Source organism: Trichosurus vulpecula, chromosome 1 (genome assembly GCF_011100635.1).
Source record: "Trichosurus vulpecula isolate mTriVul1 chromosome 1, mTriVul1.pri, whole genome shotgun sequence".
In the NCBI taxonomy this organism is placed as follows: Eukaryota; Metazoa; Chordata; class Mammalia; order Diprotodontia; family Phalangeridae; genus Trichosurus; species Trichosurus vulpecula.
The window spans coordinates 172,250,514-172,276,807 of NC_050573.1; positions in this window are offsets into that span (position 1 = coordinate 172,250,514).

Below are 26,294 nucleotides of genomic sequence, written 5' to 3' on the forward strand. Positions count from 1 at the left end.
TATGCCTCATCCACCACCCATGGAAGACATGATTCAACATCAACCTTCTGAAGTCACTGTTCCAGCCCATTTTCCCAGAATGATTTCATATTACTTCACCTCACATATTTTTATCTTCCATCTAAATTGTCCTACTTGGCTGTTCCCTGTATACAGCCCATTCCTGGACTTTTCACAGGCTATTTCCATTGTATGGAAATGTTCCTCCTCTTCCCCTACATCTCTAGGAATCCCTGGTTCTCTTCAGGATTCCTTTCTTGATTTCTCTTCCCACCCATATTAGTTATTAGAACTCAATCCCCTTCCCTAAAATTACTTTGTATTTACTTTGCATATTTTGTATCTACTTATCTTCATTCACGATATTTCTCCACAGTAGAATGTAAGCTCCTGGAGGGCAGAGCCTGTATAATTTTTGTACTGTTCCCCTAACACCTAGCACAATGCCTTGAACATAATTGGCTCTTAATAAATCCTTGATAAATTGCATTTGATTGAATTTGTTTAAATTTGTTGTTTTATAATATTCTACAGGAAGAAGCTTGCTAAGCTTTTCAAGACCTCTCTCACAGCGGCAGTTTTAAAAAGTTGGAGGTTGCCAAGTTATTACTACGGAGAAGCTAAGGAATGTATCATATGCAAATTTGCTTCAACAAACTCTCAGTTTTATAGCTGATGAGAGAGAGGCTTTTACTTGTCTTTAAGAATAAAACAGAAAATTACCTTCTAATTGGAGAGTAAATTTTCTGCTCTCCATGTCCAAATGCCTGACATGGTACTTTTTCCTCCTTTTGTTAGGCTTCAGATGTGTGCAGGAGACAAAACAGAGCTTGAAACAAGAGGGAGCTGAAACCTTTGGGGAATTTTAACTTCTGCAACAAGCTGCCTGGAAGTTGTCTTCCCCAGGTGTAGTTTATTAAAAGTGGCGACAGGGGGAACCTTAAGGACACACTTTTTGTCACAACCTGGATTAGCTAACCTAATGCCATAGTTCATTCTCTACTTTCTCTTAAGCTATAAGACCAACTAAAAGCACCCTGTTGAAAAAAAAAAAAGATTAACCCATAGACCTTCCCAGCAGGGCTCTCCATTTTCCCTGGAGCAGAAGGGACACTCTTTCCTGGCACTAATTCTTTTGAGAAGATACAAACTCAGGCAGCAGCAGGTAACAAGAAATACTATGGGCAGAAATTTCCCTTGGGGGCATAAACCTTGTACATCTTTTTGTCTGCATATTTGTGCAGCTTTCCTACAAGAGTGACTTAACCTAGCAATGTTGCTTCATCAAAAGGCAGCTTTAAGATCTATATTGGATCACCAACAATAAATTGCTATAGAATATTTTGAGAGTCTGGGCAAACTGTTGTAGAAAGAAAGGGGCATCAGTTGAGGAATGAGTGCCCCATCTACATCAATGCAGATTTTAACTCCTCTTCCATGGTGCAACCATATACCATGTTCCAGCATCCTTTGCAACTGCCTTTACTACAGGTCCTGCAAAGGCAGGTGTGGCTCCTGTTTCCAGCCTGTAACTTTATTATCTGCTAGCATAGCAAATGCCTATGCCGTTGGCATTTCTTGAGGTGGGTGTGACTTTCTCTGCCTGGCAGTGATCTAACACATGTCTGTATATCTGTAAAGGGAGGAGATTTTTCCCTCCTCTCAACCTGATATAGGTTTTGAAAGAGAGAAAGAGAGAGAGCAACTAAAAGAAAAATACTGTGCTGCCCTACCTCACAGGATAGTAATCAATCAATCAATATCTATTAAGTGCCTACTATGGGCCAAGCACTGAGCTAAGTGTTCTGGGGATATGGAAAAAAAAAATGGCGAAAGACAGTTCCTGCCTTCGATGAGCTTATAATCTAGTGGGGAAGACAGCATGCAAACAAATATATACAAAGAAAGCTATATAGAGAATAAATAATTAACAGAAGAAGGCACAAAATTAAGAGGGTTTGGGGGAGGTTTCCAGTAAAAAAAAATAGGACTTTATTTGGAACTTAAAGGAAGCCAGGGAGGCCAGTAAGGATCCAATGAAATAATGGGTGTGAAAACATTTTACGTTCTAAGATAGAGTACTATGTAAATGCAAGCTATTAATGATGATAATGATGATGAAAATAATCATTAATAATTAATACTGTATGATAAAAGAAGCCACAGTGATTTTTAATGTCAAGACATTAAATATGAGACTAACTTATAGGAAAGACTTTTGGCTCTAAGATAGGAATTGAGGATAGGTTAGAAAGTTGTAAATCTAATCCAAATCTATGACTAAAACTAGAATTGGAGTAGGTTTATTACAGTTAAGTTGTGTCAGAATAGCACACAGAGACCAGGGCCTAAGAAGAGCCTGAGAGAAGTCAGGTAAGTGCCAGGGTCCCACAGGCAAGTAAGTACCTGAGGCGAGATTCAAGTGAAGGTTTTCTTGATTGCAATTCCAGTGCTCTGTCCATCATAGCAACTAGCTGCCTAGAAGAAAAAAAAAAAGCTTAACAGAAGATGGTTTCCATCCTTCAGCCTCTAGGTTATGGGCCCACCATGTGCCCACTATGCCACTCAGCTACACAAGGCATGATGATCTTGATGGTAATTAAATTTTAATTCATGTCAGGCTTTTGGCTGAATAGGCTACTCATCATATCACAGCCTTCTAGAATGGAAGTTCTTTATCTGAGGTCTATAAACTCCCAAGCGGTCTGTGAACTTGATTGGGAACAAAAACTACACCTTTACTTTCACTAACTCCTAACTGAAATTTAGCATTTCCTTCAAATATTCAAAAATCTCATTCTAAGGAGTCCAAAGGCCTCGCCAGACTGCCAAAGAGATCTAGGAAACAAAAAAAGTTTATTAACCCCTGTTCTAGAATCATTTTTTTTCTCTAGCTCTCACTTATGAGTGTGGAGACTGACTTATAAGCAACTATATTGCTCTTATCACCTCCTAATTTGACCATTCTTGATAAAACTAAACCAAGATCGTTGGCTACTATCTGGAAAGACCCTTGGATAAAGGGAGCCGAGCAGCTGGGTGACCCTTGTGGCTAGAGCACTGGGCCTGGAGCCAGGAAGACTCATTTTCCTGAGTTTAAATCTGGCCTCAGACACTTACTAGCTGTGTGACCCCTGAGCAAGTTGCTTCATACTGTTTGCCTCAGTTTCTTCATCTGTAAAATGAGCTGGAGAAGGAAATGGCAAACCACTCCAGTATCTTTGCCAAGGGAACCCAATGGGGTGATGAGGAGTTGGACATGACTGAACAACAACAAAGAGGGAGCCAAGTGGCACAGCAGTTAGAGCACTGGATTTGAAGCCAGAAAGACCTGAGTTCTAATCTACCCTCAAATATTCACTAGTTTTGTGATTTAACCTCTTTGGGTCTCAGTTTCCTCATTTGTAAAATGGGGATAATAATACCCACCTCACAGGATTCTTGTGAGGACCAGATGAGATCATCTACACAAAACCTTAAAGCACAACATAAATGCCACTAGCTCTCATTATCCTGACCCAAAGATAGCACCCACTCTGGGGTTTAAGCTAGCTCAGTCTTGGCCTGCATTAAGATGAGCCTAGTGTTTAGAACTAGGGCAACGATAGTCCTTCTACATGCACTTTGCCTTGGTCAGGCAATATCCGAACGAATACGTCTGCTTCTGGAAGACACAAGAGCTTCTAAAGCAAGGCAGGGAAGAGAGTGAGGTAGTGGCAATAGTAGTAATTGTAATAGTAGTAGCTGTAGTAGTAATTGTAATCGTAGTAGCAGCAGCAGCGGTATATGGAAAAGGAAAGGCTTGGGATAAATTAATCAACAAGCATTTATTAAAAATCTTCTATGCATCAGGTGCTATACTAGGTTCTGGAGAAATAATGGGGGGGGGAATGAAACCACCCCTAACTCCGAGGAGCTTACAGACAATTTGGTGAAAACAGCGTGTATACATGTAAGTATATGAAAATAAATTCCATTTTGAGAGGAGGCACCAGTCAGTGGAGGATCAGGAAAGGTCACATGGTGCCAGGTAAGTTTGAGCCAAGCTTCATCTTCAGTATTTAAAGCACTGACATGAAAAAGAAGGATTTGACTTATTCCGCTTGGCCCCAGAGGACAGAATGTGGAGGAATGAAGGGGAACTGCAGAGAGATTTAGGCTCGTGTGGTAGACAATGGCCAGGTCTGCCTGACAGGAGCACACTCTGGGGAACTGACAGAATTTCCAGAGGAAAGTCCCCAGCCTGTAGAGCAGATGTGATTACACACCATTGGGAACTTGAGGATGCTCATGGATAGCAGCCCCTGCCACTTAGGCAGATAGACCATAAAGGTTTCTTTCTTTTGTGCATAATGGAAGGCTATGCACTGGTGATGTGGTCCCTTACATCTTCCTGACCCTATAAAAAGGCCCCATGGGGGCACGTGAAGCCCCCTCCATGCAGGCCCATTCTAGCCACCATTGTAAGTATTGCCTCTGTTGGGGAAAGGGAAACGAGGGAAGCTCAGCACTAACCAGCACAAGCACTAACCTATAAGCTAAAAATATGAATCCTTGCTTAGCATTCGACAATTGCATCCTTCTAAGCTAATCAACCTATTCTTTTATATGTCTCTCTTATTCCATGCCAATCATTTGCACCATGCTGATACCCAGGATTAGCACATCATTCCAGGCCTCCTAGCAGAGCTTGACATAATGAAAAACTTCCTAATAATTAAAACTATCCAAAAGCAGAATGTCCTGCCTTGGAAGGTGCTAAGTTCAGCCTTGTTTGAGTTCTTTGAGTGAAAGTTGGATAGCCATCAGCTGTGTATATTGTAAAGTGGATTCTTATTTAGATCGGGTTGGAGTAGTGGCCTTTGTATCTTCCAAATGGACCATCTTTGCTGGCGGGCATGGTAGCAACATATCTACAGCCCCTCCTGCTGGGGAGGCTGAGGCTGATGGATCACTGGAGTTTGCTGAGCTGTAGGAGGGCTAATGCCATTCCAGTGTCTATATTGGGTCTGGTACTAATATGAGGAGTCCCCAGGAGCAGGGGTGCATCAGGCTGTCTATGGAGGGGCAAACCAGTCCAAGTAAGAAAAGAAAAAAATGGATTGGGTTAAAGCTTCCTGGGTGATCAGGTTTGGAATTCATTGGATCTTGTGTGTCTGTACTTCTAGTCTCAGTGAGAGAGGGAAACCCAATATCAAATGAAAATTTAAAAATTTAAATTAAAAATTAAATTTTAATTTAATTTAATTAATTTAATGTAATTAAAAACAACAACAGCAAACTAACCCACAAATGCACCATCCTATAATTCAATGTGATTTTTTTATTCTGTCTGCTCCCCCTGAAACTTTTTCCAAAAGTTAGACATTCTTCACTGGTACCACTATTGGTCATCTCTTCCACTTATGCCCTACATAGGTCATATGGTCTGGCCACAGTCTCAGAGACTGAGTTCCCATGCTGCTCACAGTATGGTCTCCCCTCTCCTTCCCAACTATACTTGCTTTCTAGGTCTAACCCTACTCCACTGCATCCCTATCCTAGCTTCCCATTCATTGCTCAAGGTGAGCTATGAAGGAACTCTGGAACTAATAAATACAATACATCCCCTTTTAAAATTTCAGAGAAAAATCTAACCACTCCCCCAACTCACTACAAGTCATTAGTTCTTGGCTGAGCCCTTCCCCGCTCTAAGTGCTGAAGACTACGTGCTTTTTTTACATTCTATCAATGAAAACTGTAAGCAGTGGCAATATATTCTTATGAACCATTACTCCCACAAATAACCTATCAGTATTAATCTACCCTCGGCAACAAATTGTACCTCAGTGTTTAAAGGATTTCTTTAAGCCTAAAATACTCAAAAAGTTTAAAAGTGTTTTAGAAGTATTTTTATGCTTCAATGGCAGTTAATGTAAAATAATGATTTATGCATATTTTGGTTCAAACCTATGATTTCATCAGTGTTAGGAGGGAAACTCCCTGTGTGGAAACTCCCTCCAAGAAGACAGAGCAGCACCTCATCTATAATTGAGAAAGTTGTCTGGGGGTAAACTGAGAAGTTAAGTGATTTGTCCATAGCCACACAATATGGACTTGACTGAGGCAGCTCTTCCTCACTCCAAAACAGGTTTTCACACCATGCTATCACTCTTATCATCTAATAAAAGGATACTATTTTTATAAATCAAACAGGGACTGGAGGAGAGTGAGAAAAGAGCATGCCTTTCTTTATCTTGGGCAAACTATTCCTATAGCTTAAGCTTTACCATTCAGACTTTATGACTGAGCTCACAGCACCACCATTACCTGATGGTAACATGCTCTAATTTCAGGGGAAAAAATAATGTATTAAACCTCAAGTGCTGAAACTATAAAGCCGAAGTAGCCACCCCAGCTCCCACTTAAGCCCTGAACTACCAGAAGCCCTAGAAAAGTTAAGTGACTGTCTAAAATCAGCAGCAGGGCCGGCCCTAATCCTGCAGAACCCCAGCTGTATTCTCCCTCACTTGTATTTTACCCTGATGTCTACTGAATTTCCTGAAGGAGGTTTTGAGGCCCAGACCAGCAGCCAAGACCACCTCAGAGACACATACAGAGACTTCCTGAGAGCCTAACAGGATGGGGAAGGCAATCCCCAAGGCTAAGATGGAGCCAATGAGTGAGAGGAACTGAGAGGCAGGCAGAAGCTGCAGAGGTCTGTCTCTGCATCCTGCGACAGCATCATGCCATTTGGAGCCCTGCGACTGTGGGAATCTTCCAGGCGATACAGGCAGCCTTCAGACACTGCCCCACCTCCCGGGGCTGTGAGCTCCTTCTTATCTCTCCATCTCCACTCCCTCTTAAACAGAGCCTTCCTTCCACCTCACCCACATCCCCCAAGGACAGCTGCTCTGGGATCCACCCTCCAGCTAAACAACTAGAAGAACAACGTTCCCTCCCCCATCCCCACCCCAGTGAAATTCAGATAAATTTGAGTGAAGACGGAACATGGGATTCTGAACTGGGAGGAAGATTAGGGCCATAAGGAAATTGAGTTTAATATGGATCTAGCTGGAGATGCATGAGAAAGGATAGTGGTGGCGGCCAGCCACACAGGCTAGATAAGGGAATGCGGAGGATTGGTCCCCCTCCTCCTTCCCCCACCCCCCTCAATGGGAAGGGTGGGGATAGTCTTTGGAATGCTGGCATGCCAGGGTGCTGCTTGATCCTTTTCAGGCTGGGACAATTAAATGAATACAGAGATTCTTGGCCAACTGCTGATTTCCTGGCCTTAAACAAGTACCCCAGAGCATAACTGGCTGGCTCCAGGAGGTGGCAGGCGGGAACTCAACAACCCTTCAGACCAGCCCCAAAATGGCTTCCTAAAAGTCATCTCTAGAAAGCTATGCTTGATGGTATAAGAACCCAGATTCTACTCCCGGCTCTCCTGCTAACTGTGTTTCCTTAACTGACAACCTCTCTTTGCTTTGACTTTCTCCCCTATACAGTAAGAAAGTCATAAGATCATAGCTTTAGAGGTCAGAGTACCTCAGTTCAATTCTCTCATCTTGCAGATATGCAAACTGAGTTACAGAGAGGGCAAGTGATTTGCCTACAGTCACACAGTAAGGGCAATAATAAGTGTGAAGCCAGAGGAAATCTCTGCTTAAGAGGGAGTGGAAATGGAAAGATGAGAAGGAACCCACAGCCCGGGAAGGTGGGGAAGCATCATAGTCCATGTGTTGCCTGAAGATTCCCACAGTCCCAGGGTTCCAAATGGCATGATCCTGCCACAGGATGCAGCCACTCCTGCCTGCCTTTCAGTTCCTCTGAATGACTGACTTCGTCTTAGTCTGAGACTTTTTTCCCCATCTTGAGGAGGAATTTGAACCCAAGGGCCTCCTATCCTCTCTGAATGGTTAAACAAAATGCTCCCTAAGGATTTTTAGTTATGAAAGTCTTCCCAGAATGACTCAAAAGTCCCGTTTGACATTCAGAGCCCTCCATAATCCACCCTCTTCCTACCTTGCCACTGTTCCTACATCTTACTTCCCCATCATGCACAATTTGATCCAGTGACATTGGCCTCCTGGCTGTTCCATGAACAAGGCACTCTATCTCTCAACTCCAGGCATTTTCACTGGCCTGCAATGCTCTCTCTCCTCATCACCGTCTCCTTCTTTCACTGGCTTTCTACATGGCTCAGCTAAAATCTCACTTTCCCACCCCTCTCAGTTCTAGGGCCTTCCTTTTCTTATTTCCCATTTTTTCCTGCATATAGCTTGTTTGTACATAGTTGTTTACATGTTGTCTACCCCCATTAGATTTAGATTAGTGAGCTCCTTGAGGGGAGGAACCGTCTTTTGTCTTTTTTTGTATCACCAGAGCTCAGCACCAGGTCTGACACAGAGTAGGCACTCAATAATGACTAATGACTGACTGACAGGCACATCTTGAGCCAGATCTAAACAGGGTTTCTAACGAATGAGCTAGAAAAGGATCTAACTCTGCCTCTTTTTCTTCTTTTTCACCTCAGAACTGCTGTCAGGCTGAGGGAAGGGCTTTGGCCAGCATCAGAGGAGATGGAGACATGGAAAGAAAGGGTGTAATACTCTAATTGTACTATTAACATCAGTTCTAGGATAATTAGAGGGAATAACAGGAACAGGACCTGAGATGAATTAACAGACCAAAAAGAAAAAGCTGCTTTTAATTGGAAAAACAATGGACAAGAAGCTAAAAGACCTGAGTTCTAGACCTGACCACTGTAAACTCACGGTGTTAATTTGGGACTCTTGTGGTCTGTTTCCTAATCTTTAAAGTGGGAAAGCTTGTCTCTACGGTTCCTTCCAGTTCTACTGCTCCACAGTTCTAAGAAATCAAACAATAATCAAGCAAAAATTTTTAAAATTATGTGGCCCAAATGGTCTGACCAAGTGACAGTCATGGACAGATTACAACCAGGAATCATTCCTCCGAAGGCTCCTGCTCTCAGGAGCCTACTGGTCCCAATCTATGCTATAGCAGAGCTCAGCTACTTACAACCTGTGTGACCTTTGATAACTCATTTAGCCTCCTTAGGCCTTGGTTTCTTCATATGTAAACTGAAGTAGTTGGGGGTAGATGTTCTCTCTGAGATTCTTTCTGACTCTAAATCCTATGATCTTTCTAACAGGACACCCCACCTCTCTACGTAGCCTATTCCATTTGATAGCTAAACAGGAACTACAAAAACCTCTCCCTTCTGGGAATTTGGACCCTTTCTCCCCAGCATGGATATTGTGGCCTAGAGTTGCTTCTTCTGCCTCTTTGGAGGCTCCCTTTTGGAGTACCATTAGATTTAAGTAAGACAGGGCTGTGCAAAGTCCTCAGCCTTATTCCCTCCTCCCAGAGTCGGGACCTCATTGATCCTCTTCGAGAAGGATGAACAAACACCAAATGCCTTAAGAAATGGCAGCTAGGTGGTGCAGTGGGTAAAGCTTTGGGCCTGGAGTCAGGATAGACCTGAGTTCAAAATGTGCCTCAGATGATTACTAGCTGTGTGACCCAGGGCAAGTCATTTAACCCTGTTTGCCTCAGTTTCCTCATCTGTGCAATGAGCTAGAGAAGGAAATGGCAAACCACTCCAGTATCTTTGCCAAGAATACCCTAAATTTGATCACCAAGAGTCAGACACAACTAAAAAAGAAATAGCCAGGGCAGGTGGCACAGAGAATTGAGCACCGGCCCTGGAGTCAGGAAGACCTGAGTTCAAATCCAGCCTCAGACACTTGACACACGTACTAGCTGTGTGACTTTGGGCAAGTCACTTAACCCCAATTGCCCTGCCAAAAAGCAAAAAAAAAAAAAATAGAATTAGCTTTGGGCAATCTTTAGGTGCCAGCCTAGTCAAGCAGGAGGAAAGGAGGAAGAAAAGCATAATTCCAAGAGTCATTTTTTCAGGGGACATGAGGAAGAGGTCCATTATGCCCAGCTGGAGAAATGGAGGAATGGGAGCCAGAGATCCATTAGAGTAAGCTGGAAAAGAGACATCTCTTTCAAACACCTGCAGAGATGCTTTGTGGTGGTTGGAATGGAACTGTGGGACTGGGGAGAAAACAAAAGTTTGGATTGAATAGAAGCATTCTCCTGTGCAAGTTACAACCAATCCATGCTTTCTCGTCCTATGCCTTCTTTCCAGTCATCTTATTCTACAGGATCTCCTCTGTGCTATCAGCCTTTCTCTGGTTCTTATATTTCAACAAGACCAGGACAATATTTGCATTGTCTACTTTTTTGTCTCTCACTCTCGCTAAGCTACCAACCTATCTCCTTTTATAGTCACGTAATTGATAATACAGTTATGTATTGATATCTTTTAGGTGAAAGAACTAGAGTGCAAGGGGCCTCAGAGGATATCTAGTCCAACGCTCTCATTTTACAGATATAGAAACTGAGGTCTGGGAAAATTGTGCCTCACACAAATAGTGAATTTCGGTGGTGTGATTCGGACCCCACCTTCTTCAGAGCCACGGGGCTTTCCATTGGCCCATACTCAATTCTCACATTTAATCGTCATTGTAATAATAATAGCAGCTGGCATTTATATAGCAGTGAGAGGTTTGCAAAGCGCTTTATAAATGACATCTCATTTGGTAATATGTTGCAGCCTATTTCCATGTATCATACATTCTTCAACTTGAGAAGGCTACAAGCCAAGACCAGAGTGGAGGGAGTGTTGGTGCTTGATTTTCTGTTTGCAGATGACTGTGCACTCAATGCAGCCTCTAAAGCGGAGATGCAACAAAGTACGGATCGATTCTCTGTTGTTTGTGCTAATTTTGGCCTAACAGTTAACCCCAAGAAAACACAGACACTCCATCAGCCACCACCACACCATCCGTGCATGGAACCACCAGTTACAGCAAATGGAGAAGTTTTGAGTGCTGTGGATAAGTTCACTTACCTCGGTAGTGTACTCTCCAGGGACGTATGCTAGAACCAGAGCTGGTTCAGTGTTTAGGAGCCTCTGAAGGAAATTGTTGGAGAGAAGAGGCACTAGACTGACTACCAAACTGAAGATCTACAGAGCCATCATGCTGACCTCATTGTTGAATGCCTGTGTAACCTGGACAGTCTACCAGCGCCATGCCAGGAAACAGAATCGCTTCCATTTGAATTATCTTAAGAAGATTCTGAAGATCACCTGGCAGGATAAGATACCAGACCCCAGGTGCTTTCTCAAACTAAACTGCCAGGCATTCAAATTCTGCTGCAAAAAGAGCAACTCCAATGAGTTGCCATGTTGTTAGGATGCCAAACATACTCTTACCAAAGACTGTTTTACAGAGAACTCACACAGGGCAAGTGCTCACATGGTGGTCAGAAGAAGCAACACAAGAAGGACACTCTCCAGATCTCTCTTAGGAACTTCGGGATTGATTGTGTGACATGGGAGACACTGGCACAGGACTGCCCAGCATGTCAGGCCCTCATCAAAGAAGGCACTGTGCTCTATGAGCAAAACAGTGTTGAAGTAGTTCAAAAGTGCAAATTTAGAGAATCCACCCCAAATGTTCACATGGGCTATTTGTGCCTGACCTGTGGTACAGCATTCTGACCTTGTAATGGTCAGATCAGCGCCAGTCGGACACACTGTGACTTGACTCTAACATAGAGATGTCATTTTGGTCCTCTTCAGGAGCAAAGGACAACAACCAATCCCTCCCGTGTACTTTGGGCCACCAGAAATGTTTATTCTTCTGAGACATCGGTGTTTCCCAATTAGTAAACATAAAAATAGGAGCAGGAGAATACTCCATCTGAGCCCTGATGGTCTAACAGACTGCTCATGGGACTGCTCGTGATCGTATGAGCAATATACATTATTCATTTACTTGTTTTTTATCTTTTGAATGGCCACGGACCTCGTGGAGGAGGGCCTCCAGTATTCTGGGCCTGTTTGCAATCAGCGTGTTATCCACAAATAGGAGCCCCTGGAAAATCTCACCACTTACAGATAATCCCTCATCCATTTGTACTTTGAACAGAATATCCTCCATGACCCTGGTGAACAGCTTTGGCAAACAGATGCCTTTGGTAAGAGTCTAAGTGGTATACAGGATAGGGTTTGAGACCAGGAGTTGAGAAAACTTGAGTTCAAATCCTGCCTTAAATACTTACTAGCTGTGTGATCCTAGGACAGATACTCTCAGCCTCGATTTCCTTGTCTGTGAAATGGGAATATGAATAACATTTACCACACAGAGTTGGTGTGAAGATCAACCGAGATAACACACAAAACACTCTGCAGACCTAAAGGCACTATGCAAATACTGGGTATTATTACCACTAGGCAACCTTCTCTATGTTCCCATCTGTTAAAGAATCTTATATGATACTAACATATATATGAGAGACATTGAGAGTCTTTAAAATTTACACAGATGAAAAACATAATAAATAGTGTTTTGTTCTGTTTTGTTTTTAACGAATGAACTACATACATGGATGCAATGGGTAGAGCGCTTGGCCTAGAGTCAGGAAGACCTGAGTTCAAATTTAGCCGCAGACACTGCTGTGTGACCCTGGGCAAGTCGCTTAACCTCTGTTTGACTCAGTTTCCTCAGGGATGATAATAGCACCCAAGTTAGTAATTTTAAAGCATTTAGTGCAGTGCCTGTACCTAGTAAGTGCTATCTAAATATGTTAGCTATTGTGTTCATTACCAAAAGATGACTTTATGCTGTGATACTGGTAAGCAGGACCATAATGCTGGGGAGATCTTAGTGTATCTAAGAGTCTAGATATGGAAAGAAACAAGTGGCCTCTTCTTGGCAGCCCACCTTAGGAATGGCCTGTTACCCCATTTACCGAGAGGCTTTTTATCCTACCTACCATTAAGATTCCCTTACTACGAACAAAGCGCTTAACAACTGAGTTGATATTTTCCCTGGTCCTGCTAAGGAAACTATTACACACTGAGGAAGATTTCAGAAAAACCTGGAAAGACTTACATGAATTGATGCTAGGTGAAGTGAGCAGAACCAGGACAACACTGTACACAGTAACAGTAACATTGTGGGATGATTAACTATGATTAACTTAGTTCTCAACAATACAATGATCTAAGACAATTCCAACAGACTTGTGATAGAAAATGCTCCCCACATTCCAAGAAAGATCTATGGAGTCTGAATACAGATCAAAGCATACTATTGTCACTTTTTTTAGGGGGGAGGGGTGTTACAGTTTTTCTTTTGTTCTGTTTCTTCTTTCACAACATGACTAATGTGGAAACATGTTTAACATGATTGCACAATTATAACTTATATCAGATTACTTGCTGTCTTGGGGAGGCAGAGGGGAGGGAGGAAGAAAAATGTGGGATTCAAAATCTTTCAAAAATGAATGTTAAGCACCAGCCCTGGAGTCAGGAGGGGCTGAATTCAAATCTGGCCTCAGACACTTGACACATTTACTAGCTGTGTGACCTTGGATAAGTCACTTAACCCCAATTGCCCTGCCTTCCCCACTCCAAAAAAAACAAACAAAAAAATGAATGTTAAAAATTGTCTTTACACATAATTGGAAAAAATAAAATACTATTAATTTTTTTAAAAAAATTTAAGTTATCTGCATGGTGCTTTTTGTTGCTTTGACCTGCCAAATTGTTTTAAAATTGCATCTTAAATGGGGCCTGGGTTATGGTATGGAGAACCCCTACAGTAAGCATGGAAAAACTCACTGGGTTAACCTGTAACATCTTAAATAACAAATCTTTAAAAAGTAGATCAATTGGGTAAGTTTAGAGGCATTATATCCAAAACCTACTTTACCCATATTTTTATATTGGATATAAACACGTGTTTTCATGGAGACTTAAATATCTCTGATAACACTGTGTGCTTTTGTTTTGAATGATTTTCTGCTACTCCTCATTGTCAGTTACTCAGAAAATCTCATGATTGTGCCCATGGTTTTCAGTTGTGTATCTTACAGGACTTCTTCATAAACTTTAAAGCTCTGACAAATGAAAGCTGTTATTGTCTATGACCTACTGGAGAGGAAAGTCTGCCACAGCTGGAGTAAGGCAACCTAGTTTAAAATCCCAGTTCTGACATTAATTATGTGACCTTAAACAAGTCACTCTACCTTTCCATGCCTCAGCTTCTTCTTCTGTAAAATGGGTCTAATACTACTTTCGTCACCTACCACATGGGGATATTGGGAGGATAGTGCTTTCTAAAATTTAAAGGCCCCCTTTCTACTACACCCAGGTACATTGAACTATTGAGGTAACTGTCTTATACAGTTTTACAAAAATGAGCCCCCGCTGATGTATTGCTTTATACCAAAGCAAGTTAAGACGTTTTATAAAGAATAGCAAAATAACTAGAAGGAATTGAGCCAGATATTAAATACTCTTGGTTCTCATTTTGAATGTTTGTCACTCCCAGCATGTTTGCAGTGGTAGTTGTCTCCTAATTAACTTCTCTGGCTCTCTAACCTAGAGGGAGTGAGAGTTCACTGACAGAAAAGATATAAGGAATCTTGTCGCAATAATTATCTCGGGACAACACATAAATAGTGTTGTAAAGATTTTTATCAACTGCTTTCATCACATCAATGGCAGTATAGGGTGTGCTGACCTCTCTCAGTACAGTACAGTCACCACTTCCGCCCATGCTAGGCCCGGAACGGCCTGGATGTAAATGTCATTTTCCCTCTACTCTCCTCTCTTTTCATTCAGCCCACCTCATTAAACTCCCCAGCCTGTAAAGCTACACACCTACCCCAGTCAGTGTTTGTGCGAAACAGCTTCACTGTCCTGTGGAAATGATGGCAAAATACAGGGTCCAAAGATGAGTTCCCTCAAGAGCTGAAGCTCTCTTGACCCCAGACATTTTGGTTACATGGTGTCTGTGAATGCACAAGCATGCATGCGCGCGCGGGCACACACACACACACACACACACACACACACACACACACACCCCTTACATGTACTGTTATCATTATTTTTAAAGGCATCTTTAGCGTCTGAGATTTCTTCTGTCCGTATAGCTACTTCTTCAGGGTACAGGGGAATATAAGCAGGTGAAGCAAGAAGGAAACATCTATGTATAATTAGATAATCATAATTTGATGAAAAACATCCTTTCTTCAGCACCTGTAACTCTTTCCTAGGGTCTTTAGAATATCTACTCCCAGAGTCATGCTGTCTTAGCCTTAGTCCAGAGATGGGAAAATAGGTTTTGTTCTTTCCTCTTCAACCCTTCTTCCCTGTAATACTGATAGGAGAAACTTAAATGCTCTCCTGAGAAAGCTGATAATTAACTCTCCATTTACAAGTAACCCCCTAGCAACACATCTGGACTATTTCTCAAAGAAACCTAACAAGATCCCAAGTGAAAGCCTTGGGAAATCTTGTTTTTCTGTCTCTTCAAAGTCTCTCATTTTTAGTTTTTAATCCAGAAGGAACATTTCAACACTTTAAATTGTACGTAGTAAGTCATTTTCCTTTAGAGCTCCCACAGAGAAAAAAAAAATCTTTCTGAAAACTATCCTACTCTATCAATGATGATTTTATCCTCCCTTCCTAAATCTAGAGGAGCGTTAAGTCTTCTTAAGTCATGTAATGGGGGTGGGGGGGCCCTAGCCAATGAGGGCCCGGGGTGGGGGGGGGGACGGGGGAGGCGGCATTCACAGGGGACGTTCTGTATCCTCCCTCACCTGGAAGTGGGGTTTGGTGGGCCTGCTTCTGGAAGTAAGTGATGACACAACATGGAGCGACCTTCCCTTGATTCAGACCATGTCCTGGTGGTCTGTAACTGTTTCCTGTCTACTTACTAAAAGATAAAGAAAAAAAATTATAATTGGATGCTGACCGTGTATAACCTATATTTCTGATTGCTTACCGTGTCAAGAAGAGGGGAAGAGAAGGGAGGGAAGGAGAGAGGGCTAGAACTTGGAACTCAAAACTTTTTTAGAAATGCTGAAAATTGTTTTAACATGTAATTGGGGAAAAATAAATATATATAAACTATTTTTTAAAGAAGTAATGGGATGCTGAGCCGGAACTCATCATACATATAAAACACTCCAACAAAGGAACTCAAGAAGTTGAATCCCTACAAGCTAGAGAGTCACTCATCCATTGGCTGTGCTAGGACTAGAAGGAACTAGGTGGTGGAAATGTTTTGTAGCAGCCTCTTTAAGTGTGATTCCTGAGCATCCTGCCAGGATGATCCACTTTGGGGCTGGGTCAAGCAGATCATTCCTCAGGACTGACTTATCCCCTGGTTCAGCCTTCAGTAGCTCTTCCTTGAACTCTCACAAGGCCCTGTACTGAAAAAAAATATGCAAACAGGAGGCAGCCCCATCCCAGATGACCTAGCCCAGAGGCTGACCTAGGAGGTCATGCATACAGGGCACAGACTGCTACAGGAAAAGGACACCCTCCCCACTGTTCTCCTGGAGCTCAGAGAATTATCCATCCATCCTTACCTTAGAAGTTAGCAGGAAGGCTGAGAGGTAAAATTCATCTATTTTATAAGCACATAGTTTCAGATCAGTAGCCAATTAGGAAAAAGACAGGAGATAGTCACAGAATACTTCTCATGCTCTGAATTGGAGCAAGGCCCCTTATTCCATATTATCATGCACTTCCGGGAACTAGCTCACCAACCCCTTTCCTGCCTTTCATTTCGTCAATACAAAGATTCTCTTGTGTGTGCATCCAGAATAGGGCCCTCATCGACCATGCCAATACATCACACTAAAGCAATGAATCTCAATCCAAGGATTACCTGTTTACTTGCGCTACAGCAAAAACTAACAAGACCATTATAATGGAGAAAAAAATCACTCTGGACTGATGGTTTGCTTTTGCCTCTAAAAAAATCTTCCTCCATGTGCTGCATTATAGTAGCATGAGGGTTGTGTGACCCTGGATTCTCAGCGCTTTTACTGGCAGAACAAAAATTCTACCAGGTCCTAAGATGGGATTTATTAACCCAGAAGCAGCAAACTTGTTTCTGGCTTTGCTTATTTTTATAACTGTGTACTAATATCATTGCTTTCCTTTATAATCTTATGTGTTTTTTTTATACATTTGAAAATATTACTTTAAGAAGAGGTCCAGAGGCTTCACCAGACTGCCTAAGAGGTCCGTAACACAAGTAAGGCTAAGAATTCCTGTCCTAAACCAAGCTGGAAAGGTTCTGAGTGTGTACCCGATGATGTACTGCATGTCTGTCATCGAGGACCAACCCAGCTAAATTTAGAGAAGCTGGTCACCAGCTTGGCCACAGGCTGATGAGTTTTTCAGCCACAGCAGCTCTCAAAAACAAGCTCCTGAGTGATAGGTTTGTTATCTGTGACCCATGCCAATGAAATCACAGATCCCTTAAAATATCAAAGTAAGCCCTGATTTTGAAGGATCTAATAAAGAAGTTTAATTCCTTCTAAAACAAAAGTATAGACCTTTGTCAAGTCAAAAACATTCATACCACAGAAGGCTTGCCTATGGTCCCCTTGGAGTATCCTGGGAGACAACCAGTTATCCCCAAGCTGCTTGGAGAGCAGTTTCCTTAGATCACATCTCTCCTATCCCGTCTTCACATAAGTAATCGCCCAACAACCATCTGTTCATGCTCGACACCAAACTGCCCTTGTTTGCCTACTTGCTTCCTTAGTTACCACTTTCCAGATCAGACAGGAAAGAGGAAGTAGCCCACATGGAGAACACATGCCAGTGGCGATTGTGGCATTTCCTACAATGGAGAGGTAACTGAAGCAAAGCTGTAAGAGGTCCCCATTTCTTATCCTGAGACATTCTGTCACTCACTCCTCTCCCTTCTTTTTTAATGGACAGCTTTCTAATCTGATTCATCCCTGGAACCCTACTAGAATCATTGAATCCTATGCTTTTTTGGAGCTAAACTTCCTCATTTTGCAAATGAGGAAATTTGGGCTTGGTAACTTGTTCAAGGTCACATGTCATGTCATGTCATGTCAGAACCACAACTAGAACATGGGTCTCTGGGCTCCCAGTTCAGTGTTATTTCCTCTACAATATTCAGCTTCAACAATTAAATTTGATGCATCCCCAAGTATCACATCACCCAGTTGTTGTAGGGAACAAATAAGACAATGCATGTAAAATGTTTCATAAGCCTTAACAGCTCTGTGTTGATTTGGGGTAGGAGGATCTAAACCTGAGATTTCATTGGGTATAAGGAAGGGCCAGTGTGGAACCTCACTCCACTAATTCATTAACTTGTCTTTAACTTGTCTTAGAAAGTTGGCAGAGGGATGATCAACTATGAATGATTAGCTCTTCTCAGCAATACAATGATCTAAAACAATTCCAAAGGACTCATGATGGAAAAATGCTATCCACATTTAGAGAAAAAACTATGGAGTCTGAATGCAGATCAAAGCATACTATTTTCACTATCTTTATTTTTTTTATGGTTTTTTTCCCCTTTTGGTCTGTTTCTTCTTTCACAACATGACTAATATGGAAATATTCCTTACATGATTGCACATATATAATGTATATCAAATTGTTTACTGCTTTGGTGGGAAAGGGAAGGAGAGAGGGAGAAAATTTGGAACTTAAAATTTTTTTAAATGCATCTTAAAATTGTCTTTACATATAACTGAAAAAATACTATTTTTTAAAAAGTGAATATAATGCTTTTAAAAATAAAATAAAACAAGCAAAAAAAAAACAGAAAAAAAAGGTTACCAGAGACACTGAAAGGCTGAGTGATTAGCTCATGTTTACACAGCTAGTGTATGTCAGAGACAGGACTCAGAACCTAGATCTTCTTGACTATTAGACCGGCCTCCCTCTCTGCCAGATCTTCATTCAGGTCATTCTCACCAACCACAGTTCATCTGGTACTCTTTTCTCTTCTCTTTCCATACTATCTCACTTGATCTTATTAGCTCCCATAGATTCAACTATCATTTCTAAATGGATGACTCCCAAATATACATTTCCAGCCCTAACCTCTCTTGGAATTTCTCATCGTCATCTGCTTTTTAAGACATCTTGAACTGAATATTCTACAGCCATCTCAAACTCAATATGTTCAAAAAAACCCTCTACCTAATTTCCTTATTACTCTCAAGGGCCCCACCATCCTACAAGGAACCCAGGCTCTAAACCTTGGTGTCATCCTTGGTCCCTTACCTACATTCATCCCAAATATCTGATCTATTGGCAAGTCTTGGCATTTCTAGCTTCATGTTTCTTATATACAGTCCCCTTCTCTCTACCCCCAAAGATACCACCCTGGGGCAAGCCCTCCATCATCTCACTCCTGAACTTTCATGGTTGCCCTCTGGTGGGTCTCCCTATCTCAAAGTCTCTCCCCGACTCTATCCATCCTTCATTCAGCTGCCAAAGAGACTGTCCTACAGAGCATGTTACCTTACTCAATAAACCGCAGTGGCTCTCTATTTCAGGATCAAACATAAAATTCATTGTTTGGCCTTTAAACCCCTTCCCAACCTGGCCCCTTCCTACCTTTCCAGTCTTCTGAACCACTTAATTGCTCTTACCTCCCCTGTGTGCTCTCTACAATCCAACTGCATTGGTCTACCACTACATCTCCTGTCTCCAAGATTCGGTCCTTGCTATCCTCCGTGACTGGATGCTCCACCTCCTTATTTCCTTCAGGATTCAACTAGAATCACACTCTGTGCAGGAGGCCTTTCCTAAGTCTTTTCCAGGCCCTATTTCCCACCCCCAACTTTCCACCTTTCCACCAAGAGTACTCAATATTTACCCTGTATGCATCTTGTGCTAGCAATTTTTTGCATGTTGCAATTTCATTAGAACATGAATGCCTTGAGGGCAGAGATTTTATTTTTGTCCCTCTTTGTCTCCCTAATAATTAATAATAATAGCTAATACTTCTATAGCACCTACTATGAGCTAGGTGGCACAGTGGATAGAGCACTGGGCCTAGAGTCAGGAAGACTCATCTTTCTGGGTTCAAATCTGGCCTCAAATACTTACTAGCTATGTAACCCTGGGCAAGTCACTTAACCCTGCTTGCCTCAGTTTCCTCACCTGTAAAATGAGGTGGAGAAGGAAAAGGCAAACCCCTCCAGTATCTTTGTCAAGAGAACTCCAAATGGGAACACAAAGAGTCAGACATGGCTGAAAAATAACTCAACACCAACATGCCAACCCCTCGGCTGGCATTACCTCATTTGATGTTCACAGCAAGAAGGTAGGTGCTAGTACTAATCCCATTTTACCCATGAGGAAACTGAAGCAAACAGATTAAGTGACTTGCCCAAGGTAATAGGGATAGTGAGCAGCTGAGGCTGGAGGCCTCACTCCAGGCCCAGCGTTCTACCCACCGCACCCCCTAACTGCCTAGCACAGTGTACATGCTGTCGTTTGTTGCCATAGTTCAGTCATGTCTGACTCTTTGTATCCCCATTTGGGGATTTCTTGTCAAAGATCTTGGAGTAGTTTGTTATTTCCTTCTCCAGCTCATTTTACAGATGAGGAAACTGAGGGAAACAGGGTTAAGTGACTTGCCCAGGGTCACACATCTAGTAAGTCTCTGAGGCCAGATTTGAACTCAGGTCTAACTGACTCTGGGCCCAGCCCTTTATCCACTGCACTGCCTAACTGCTGGGAACATAGCAAAAACTTAGTAAGTTCTCGTTGACATTTGACTGACTGTGATACTGCCTTTCCTTTAATGTGATAGAGAGCCATCATATCATTCCAAATGTCAATATAGTCAAAGACCCACGAGAATGTAAGAACTACCGTATTGGGTCAGCCCTGTAGACCATCCAGCCCTGTATCTTGTCTGACTGTGGTGCCAAGGGACCTGTTGAGAAAGAACACTGTCATATCTTCAACTCAAAGGTTAGGGACCACTAGGGATCTGTCATTTACTTTGTCCAAACCATATGGGAATCTCTTTATATCTTTCCCTTTTTTTGTTGTTTTTTTTTTTGCTTCTTAAATTTATTTTATTTTTTTTAAATTAAGATTTTTTTATTTTTGGTTTATAACACTCAGTTCTGCATGTTTTTGAGTTCCAGATTTTCTTCCCCTGCTTCCCTCCCCCCTCCCCCTTCTCTTTATATTTTTCAACAGTATCTTACCTTATACCATGGCATTGTGGTTACAGAGCTGACCTCAGAGTCAACAAGACCTGTCTCTTGCTAACTGTGTGACCCTGAGCAAATCATTTATCCTCTCACTGCCCTAGACAGCTCTCTTTAAAATGATAAATTACAGAGAAAGTGCCGGTCTGCATTGGGAGTTCCCCCTACCAATGAAATTATAGATTGACTCCCATTGCCCTTACCCTGTAAGAATGAATAAATGATCATTTATTAAGCACTTACAATATGCCAGGCACTGTGCCAAGAATTAGAGCTACAAATACAAAATTGAAGATGGCTTTGTTGGTGGAGTTGTGAGCTGATCCAACCATTCTGGAGAGCAATTTGGAAGTATGCCCAAAGAGCAATCAGAGTGTGCATACCCTTTGATCCAGCTATACCTCTATTAGGTCTGTATCCCAAAGAGATCATAAAAGATGGAAAAGGACATGTACAAAAATATCTATAGCAGCTCTTTTTGTGGTGTCAAAGAACTGGAAATTGAGGGGATGCCCGTCAATTGGGGGGTGGCTGAACAAATTGTGGTATGTGAATGGAATGGAATCCTATTGTGCTATAAGAAATGACGAGCAGGCGGACTTCAAAAAGGCTGGAAAGACTTGCATGAACTCATGCTGAGTGAAGTGAGCAGAACCAGGAGAACATTGTACACAGTAATAGCAATATTTTGCGATGATTCACTGTGATAAACTTATGATGATAATGATCTATAAAATAATTCTGAAAGATTCATGATGGAAAATGCTGGACACATCCAGAGAAAGAACTATGGAGTCTGAATGCAAATTAAAACACACTGTTTTTTCTTTTTTTTATTTTTCTTTCTCGTGGTTTCCCCCTTTTGTTCTGATTCTTCTTTCACAACATGACTAATATGGAAATATGCTTAATACTGTTGCACATGTATAGCCTATATCAGATTGCTTGCTGTCTTGGGGAAGAGGGAGGGAGAAAAAAAATTGGAACTCGAAATCTTATAAAAGTCAAAACTATCTTTACACGTAATTGGAAGAAATAAAATACTACAAATTGGGGAAAAAATTGAAGATGTCTCTGCTCTCAGAAGAGCTTACATTCTACTACAGGAAATAACATCCACAAGGGAGGAGTGTTCGGGGAAGGGAGTTTTGTTTTGGAAAGTTACAGGGATGGTGAGGAGAGCCTTTGGAGGCTCTTTCCAGGATCCATAGAATCCATCCACTTCAGGAATCGGAAACTGCCAAGGGGGAGGGGAAGAGCAAACTGGAAGGTGGCAAATAACCAATTGTGACTATTCACTGTTTAAAGTAGTTTTGTCTTTTATTTGTCTTAATTAGGTAACAGCAACAGGGTGGTCTGACTGATCAGGTTTTGTGTGTAAATGTTGAAGGGAAAAGGACAAACATAACACACCATTGTGTAAGAACCTCTTCCTTTACTCTGAGGACAGCTGAAGCCACAATTCCCAGCTCTTTCTCTTCAAATCTAAAAAAGAAAGGAAATAGCTTTGAGATTCTCAGTCAGGGCCTCCCAGCCTCGCTGTGGGGAAAGAGTCCCTGTTCATTTTGCTAAAGGTTTGGAGGGAAAAGAAAGGGGGTGGGGGGTGGGGAGCTCAAGAGAGAGTCTGGCAGCTAGGGAAAGGACTACCAGACTTGGAGCTAGGTAGCTTGGGTTTGAAACCTAACTCTTCTACTTAATTACTTAATTTCCTCCTGCAAATCACTTTGCCTCTCTGGGTCTCAGTTTCCCCCTATGTAAAATGATTGGGTTTTACTAGATCATCTCTAAGGCCCCTTTTAGCTCAACATCCTACCATGCTTCGGAAAAGACGCTAACAGAAAGCCCCCAGTAGATGGGGCCTGCAGCTGCTGGTTACAGATCTAGCAGGTCAAGCTGCATGATCTGAGGAGATTCCTAGCTACTGTTTGGAGGAGGAGGGAATCCCTTTCTTAGCCCATGATACGTGCAAACTAGTGCTTCTGATGAGATGAGCATTTTACATAATCTGTGGGTAAACAGGAGGTGGTGGGGATGGAGAAAGGCCACCAGGGGAAATTCTTTACACACACACACACACACACACACACACACACACACACACAGAGGCCACCCCATCTCCTCCTCTTCCTCCTCCTTCAGAAGCACTTTTATCTCTGTCTGGGTTCTCTGCATCTTACTTCCTGCTTCAACTACTGATGCCCAACTTGGCGCTGGGGGTGGGGCCAGGAGGAGCAAACTCAAGTCCTGGAAGTTTCAGCCCAAGGAGATAAAGGCCAGAGGCAGTGTTGACCTGTTTTCTTTTCAGAGAGTGTGGAGAAGGGTGGAATAGAGAACAGTAAAAGCCCCAGTAACCTCTCCGAGTGCCAGATTTCAATTCAAACGATTGCAAAGTGCTATCCCTGAGCACTACAGGGTACCAGAGGGTTGCTGAGACAGATGGTGACGTGACTGCCGCATGCAAGGCTGTTTTTATAGTTTTCCCCCAAAGAAAGGCATGCCAGGGAACGGACGAATTGAAGATTCACTTATGTGGCATAAAAACAAATTCCCCTTTTTCTTAAGAGTTTCTGAATTTTAAAAGTTTTCGTGAACCACTGTGGCAAAGGCTGAGGGAAGAGTGGGCAGAGAGATCATCTCTAGGTACTCTTCCTGCCCCTGCAAAATGACCCTGCTTGGTCCTCACCTTCCATAAAAACTTTATTTAGAATTAATTTTTGGAGGATATATATAGTCCTGGCCCAGTTAGCACTTGTAAAATGTAGCATTTACTTAACTATCACCATTACCACCACCACCTCAAACCCATTTCTCAGGTTATAAATTCACCTCTCACATACAAGAAGAAGGGGGGTGGTACATGAGAATTTGGTTTGATGAGGACATTCAAAGCCTTTCAGACCACAGGGTGGGGGGAAATACCCAGGATTCTCAGTTCTCTACAATGATTTTTCATTGTCGTCACTGTCATGCATAGGGCTAAGTGATGTATTATCAAGAGAGGCAGTGTAGGGTTGTGGAACCACCACTGGGTTTGAAGACTAAGAGCAGGGCTCGATTCCCAGCTTTTCCACTCTTATGTTGTCTGCACCCTTTAGACAAATTACATCCCCTCTCTGTGGATCTGTCACCTGATTTTAAAATGAGGAGGTTCATCCATCCAATCTCTAAGCTCTTTTCCATCTTTCAATCAAAGTTCCAATGCACTGGGTCAATGACTGTGAATTTTGAACAGGTATCTGAACCCCAAAGAAGCAATTTCTCCAGTTAATTATAGTCTTTGCCTTACATGGTTTAGACTGCTCTTCGAGTTTGTTTGCAACACAAGGCCATGTTGCATAATAGCCTGCAACATGATCCAGAGGCAGGAGGGGCTGCTTGGTGTCAGCTCAAGTCAAAAGAGAATAGCACTCTTTGGTTCACAGACAGGGGCCCAGCAGCAGGGAAGCATCATCTGTCTCCCACCCTTTGCTCCTGCGGAGTTGCCATGCAGATGATGAGGGGGGCAAGGGATCAGCCCCTCCCACCACACACATAGTTTGTGTACAGCTAATTAGAGCCAGGGGCCTGGAGAGATGAAACAGAGTTCTGTTGAGTGATCTGGAGAAAGCCATGCTGCCTAAACCATAACCCAGTGCTTTGGTCTCCATTTTTTTTTCTTTTTTAAGGAAAGACACCTGATAAATCCAAAATGATACAGTAAGAAAGACAGAGGGAAGGACCTCCATTAGTCTTTCTTTAGTCCTCTGATGAGGAGGTGGAGAGAAACACTCAGCTTCAGGAAGGGCTGAATCTGTACTTGATCAGGAAGCCGAATAGTTCCTGTTTGGCCAAAAGCCCCTTTATGGAGGGGGAGGGTGGGGTACCAACCACATGTGCAGACAGCCCAGCCACACCAGGGCCCTGGGGGCTTAAGAAGCCCTTGATGCCAGGACTCACAGAAACAGAGAAGAAGGAAGACTAGCTCCCATTTTATGACTTTCAGATCACTTTCTTCACAATAACCCTGTGAAACCAGGAGTTCACTTTAAAAAAAAAAAAACATTTTAAAGCCAGAATCTAAGTTACAATTAGAGCTGGAAGGCACCTCAATGGATCATCCCAGTCCAGCCTTCTCATTTTACCAATGAGGAAGTTGAGGCCTGGACAGGGAAAAGTGACTTTTCTAAGGTCACACAGCTAGTTAGTGACAGGAGTTCATTTTGGCCAAGCTCTCCCTCTGTTGCTTGGTTTCATTAATGGAGATAAGTCAAACATTTCTAGTCCGTCCCTGCTCCACTTGGGGCCAAAAAGTCCAAGAATCACTGTTTGATTCCATATACTAAACTCATTCAGCATCTCAAATTACCAAGGCTTGCTGAAGAAGGTGGGATTTGAGCTAAGTCTTGAAGAGGGCCAGGAAAGTTGAGACAAAGGGAGCCTATTCCAGGTATTCAGGACAACTGCTGAAAGAGCCTGGAGTAGGGAGGTGGTGGGATGTATGATCATTTAGCAATTATAGAGCCACGTGGGAGGAAGCAAAGTATAAGAAAACTTAGAAACATAGAAAGATGCCAGGTTGTGAATGGCTTTAAAGGACAAACACTGGGCTATTTTAAATTTTGCCTCCTTTTTCTTCCCACCATCACGTTCAAGTTTAGATGCTAATAAACCATGAAATAACCACAACCAAACAGAAAATGGGAGCAGAATAAACAAAAAGCCTGGGTAGCAAACCAACTGGATGGGCACCTTCTGAAGAATTCAGAGTTGGTAGTTGTGCTTAATTTTTTCATTAAGCCTCGCAAAATCAGTAAGCAAACCAAGTGATAACTCAATGAACATTGGACGGAAGTCCAGCGATATGGGCTCTGGCACTGGCTCTGCCACTATCTGTATGGAGCAACTTGAGGACTTCCTTGGGTCTCAGTTTCTCCTATGCAAAAGGCTATAACCTATCTTTAGGGGTAGACTATATAGGCACCAATATTTTGTGTCTTGTTCTGGGAATCAAACTTGAACTTTCCATGTGGTTGAGAAAAATTCTATGAATGAACTGTTCCTGCCATTAGCATATCTGCGAGAGGGAGCAAGGTGGCCATGGACACATGTCTGATCCTGAAGCCAGGAAGACTTAGGTTAAAGTCCTGTTCCCAACACATACTGGTTTTGTGACCCTGCACCAGTCACTTAAAACTTTC